We start from the raw sequence: 5050 nt of genomic DNA on the forward strand, positions 1-5050 counted from the left end.
GTAAGTCATTTAACCTCTCTGTCACCAAGTCTCTCAGCCTGTAACACAAGAATCATGGTTGGCTTTTGATTGTTTTAAAAAAATAGTGTAGTGTGGGTGTGGTGTGGGGCTCACTCACCTCCAGAGCACACCCTCTTGCTAGGGTGTTGAGTTACAGGAGTTCTTCCATTGACCTCCCCGGCACATGTGTGCACATGTAACCACCACACCCACACGCTGTCCCATCTAGTGGCACCAAGACCACTTAGAGAGAGAGATTAAGGAGTCTGCCACAGCCTTAGTTAAGGGGCATATGGCTTTTAGCTCATGCAGTAGAGGCTAATGCATTTAGCTCCAGAGGTTTCCCGGTTCAATCCTGCCCGCCAACAACCAGGATCTGTCAATGTTACAAGTGGGGGCTCGTCGGGGATTTCAACTGGGAAGTCTCTGAAACTCGGGATGTGCTTCCTCAGCTAGGGGAAGTATGTAACCCACACACCTCCTGGGGGTGGTGTTCTGTCCCCTCTAGTGGCACCGAGACCACTGACAGAGATTAATGAGTCTACTACAGCCTTAGCTAAAGGCCATGTGACTTTTAGCTCATGCAGAGGCTCATGCATTTAGCTCCAGAGGCCCCAGGTTCGATTCTACCCACCGATGACCGGGGTCTGTCGGTGCAACACACACTCCTAGTTCAGACCCCTTTTGGGGTAACAAAAGGTTAACTGAAGTCCAAAGTCCCAACAAATCAGCCTGGAATCTTCTCTCCAGCTCCAGTGGCTGGTCTTCACCGAATCCTGGATCTGGGGCCTTAATAGGAACAGTGTAGTTTCTTCCCCACACTGAACGCTGCCTTTTATGATGCCTTGGCAGCCATAGGGTTTTCCTCTGACCCTCTTAGTCCCAATACCTTTGGCTGAGATGCAACTAATTAATTACAGCACTGGGGTCGCAAATGTCAGTAACTCACTTTTAACCCTCTCTGGCCTGTGTTGGGGTTTCACCCCATCACCGGGAGGCATCTTTATCGAGTGTTTTGAGTGTGGGTTCGGGGACAGAACATCTAGGTTCTATTCCTAAACTTTTGGCAAGTCACCTATGAACCTCTCCAGGCCTTAGTCTCCCATAATTTCTTACTTTTGGAAAGGTCAGAAGAAAGGGATGATGTAACTGACCAGTATTAAATTTCCTGCCTACTCCGTCTGTATTTGGATCACTGCCTTGTAAATTATTAATAGCCAAAAGGTCCCAGTTGCCATCCAAATACATGGTTTTAATTATGTTATGATTTGTTAATTATAGGAAAACAACCTGGGGTTTGACAGGACTTTTGCCATTTTGTCACACCCATCAACCCCGGGATAGGCGCTAATGCCCATTATCCATCGCAGCACCGCAACATTATGTTAAAAAAAATTGCTGACCATACCTGAGGTTGTAATTTAGTTCATTTCTTTGCTGATAAGGATCATTAAACCCATCCTAACGACCTCGAGGAAATAAGCAGTTGCAGATGCTGGATGTTTCGACCATGATGCTAAATTTCCAAAGGTGACCAGTGATTTTGGGTGCTCAACTTGAGGCCTGATTTTCAGAAAACGTCAAGCACCCAAGAGTTTCCATTGACTTCAGTTGAAATTGTGGGACTTCCAGAACTTCCAGAACTTCTGGAAATCATGGTTCCTAAATATCAAACTGGTTACCCAAAATACAGAAAAAAAGAAGGCAGCAAAAAAAAAAAAAAAAAAAGCAAAAAAACAACAACAACAAAAACCAACAACACATTAATGGCCACTCCTGATTGAGTTCAATGGGAGTTAGGCACCTAGGCATTTTAAAAAATCCTACTTGTCTCCTATCTGCATCTGTTGGCACCTAAGTACCTTTAAAAATCTGGGTCTTGCCTCCCAGTCTAAAGCCCACACTACAGAATCTCCTCTTCTATTTGCAGGAATACAACACTCCCTCTTTGCTATTTTAAGCTTCCATTGCTATTGTCAGTTTCCTTGGCAGCAGGAAAGTGGCCAGGGCAAAGTGTAAAAGTAAACACGGATTAGCGCAATTTGTGAAAACTGTGGGTTTCTCTTGTCTCCACTTTAGTGGTGAACAGCAATGCAGCCACACTGATCATCTGGTACTGATAGCTGATCTGGGGCTGTTCCTTAATGTAGACAAGGCCTTAGTGGATATCTTGGCGAGGTCAAATTTGGTGGAGGGACGGGCAAATGGCAAAGGATCAAGAATAAAGTGATGAGGAAGAAGTCTAGGAAGAAGGAGTAAAAGCACCAGGGGTGAAATCCTCGCCTTGTTGAAATCAAAGGCAGAACTTCCATCAACTTCAGTGGAACCAGGATTCATCCCAGGACGTTGGCTGCAAAAGGCACAGGGAGATGAGATCAAGGCATTGCAGGGAAAGCAGTGGGGTAAAGGATTGCCAGAAGGTAGATACTAAACACAGATAAATTGTGATGATGATTATACAAAATGGAGTGGATTAAAAATATACTTTTAATAAAAATGTTCTTTATAAAGCACCAGCTCCCAACCAAGGTATACTGTTAATGCAGTCAAAATATCACTAAAATCCCACACAACAGAAGGCAAAGGAAATATTTTAAAGCTGAAATCCCATTCCCCTTGAAGACATGTGTCGTCCATTTGTGCCAGCATATGTCTCTGGGTTTTTTTTTCTATTTCCCACTTTGCTTCTGTCTAAGGAATTTCACTTGCAAAAGCGGCAGGGCAGCTACGAAAGCAAGAGGCTGCTCCTGAGTGCCAAGACTTGGGCTTAAGTGTGGCTGTAAGATCAGCCATCAGGTCAGTTTCAGCTCTCATGAAGTCAGACATAGGTTCATAGATTCATAGATTCTAGGACTGGAAGGGACCTTGAGAGGTCATCGAGTCCAGTCCCCTGCCCTCATGGCAGGACCAAATACTGTCTAGACCATCCCTGATAGACATTTATCTAACCTACTCTTAAATATCTACAGAGGTGGAGATTCCACAGCCTCCCTAGGCAGTTTATTCCAGTGTTTAACCACCCTGACAGTTAGGAACTTTTTCCTAATGTCCAACCTAAATCTCACTTGCTGCAGTTTAAGCCTATTGCTTCTTGTTCTATCCTTGGAGGCTAAGGTGAATAAGTTTTCTCCCTCCTCCTTATGACACCCTTTTAGATACCTGAAAACTGCTATCATGTCCCCTCTCAGTCTTCTCTTTTCCAAACTAAACAAACCCAGTTCTTTCAGCCTTCCTTCATAGGTCATGTTCTCAAGACCTTTAATCATCCTTGTTGCTCTTCTCTGGACCCTCTCCAATTGCTCCACATCTTTCTTGAAATACAGTGCCCAGAACTGGACACAATACTCCAGTTGAGGCCTAAGCAGCACAGAGTAGAGCAGAAGAATGACTTCTCGTGTCTTGCTCACAACACACCTGTTAATGTATCCCAAAATCATGTTTGCTTTTTTTGCAACAGCATTACACTGTTGACTCATATTTAGCTTGTGGTCCACTATAACCCCTAGATCCCTTTCTGCCGTACTCCTTCCTAGACAGTCTCTTCCCATTCAGTGACTATTGAAGAGCATGGGACTAGTAAAGCTGCAAGGTTGGATTGAAATCACTAACTAGACCTGACATCTGCAATGTTAATGAGCTGCTAAGTTCATAACATGTCCACAAGCAAGTAATTGCTCACTTACGTTGCACAATTTCGAGGTGTGGCACACAATGAGTCTTCCTCTTTCTTAGTGAACTTGCTAAAGGATTAAAAAATTGAAAATTGCATAAAGAAATCTGCCACACTGTACGATTCTGCACCAGTGCATGTATATATACACAGACACACACAGACGCAGACACACTGCTGCAGAATACACCAAAGTACAGACATTGAAAAAACATTCATTACAAAGTTGCCTGGAGACAGGCAAAAATCACTCACTTCTGGGTGAGATTTTCATCCCTTTTTTAGTTGGATCCCAGTCCTGCAGCCATAGAACTGGTCAGAAAATGCATTTCATTTTCCACAAAACATTTCAAAACATGTCACGCCTTGAATTGTTTCAATTTGTTTTGAAAAACCGAAAGCCTGAATGCCACCAAAATAACTTGGTGTTTGACAATCAAAACCTGAACGTTTTCAGCTGTCCACAGATACCTGAAAAATTTGGATGGAAAACAGACATTGTCTCACAAAATTCTGTTTACTCACAAAGCCATTATTGGGGGAGGGGTGGAAAGGAGAGAGAGGAATGAGATGAAAGTCGTGACTGAATGAAAACCAATACAAATTAAAGTTATAAAACTGAGTAGTTGGGAGAAACTGACTGATGAACTTGTTCCGCCTCTAGCGGCGGGAAAATCTGGTGGCCTGAGGCGAAGGGCAAGGCTAAATCCTGGAGCATCCAGTGTCATTGGACCACCTCCCAGTTCCACAGATGAGGGAGTATTAGGGATAAATGAGGAGAGAACATGCAGCAGAAACAAATTAAAACTGCCATTTCATTTCCCACTTGTTACATTTTCAAACAAGCTCCCATGTGCTTTCTCCCATGTTGCCCCTCATCCTTGGGAGCAGCTCCCTGTAAACATCCACAAAGCTACCTCATTGGTGTCCTACAAATCCCCTCTCAAAATTCTCCTTTGCCGCAATGTCTGCAACCCCTTCCCAAAACTTGGCAGCATTAGGCACCTGATGTGCCAAGACTATTGCCTGCCATGCTAACCAATATTGTCTCATTGTTTCCTTGTGCTCCCTCATCTGTCTGCATCCATCTGTTGTCTCTCATCTTATATTTGTATAGTTATATCTTTGGGTCTGGGGCTGTTTTGTACAGCGCCTAGCACAATGGGGTCCTGACCCATGACTAGCGATGCTAAGCACTAGTGCAATACAAATAGTAATACATGCTTTTTACAGAGTTACAAAAAACAATTACAGGAACAGGGTCTATGTAATATTCCGCCTTCCTTTCATGTGTTTTTGTAATGGATTTTAGTAAGTCATTTATTAAAGAGTCTCACCAAACCTTACATAGAAACCTAATTCCAACTGGTTTGGATAGGA

Source organism: Trachemys scripta, chromosome 2 (assembly GCF_013100865.1).
Source record: "Trachemys scripta elegans isolate TJP31775 chromosome 2, CAS_Tse_1.0, whole genome shotgun sequence".
Lineage (NCBI taxonomy): Eukaryota > Metazoa > Chordata > Testudines > Emydidae > Trachemys > Trachemys scripta.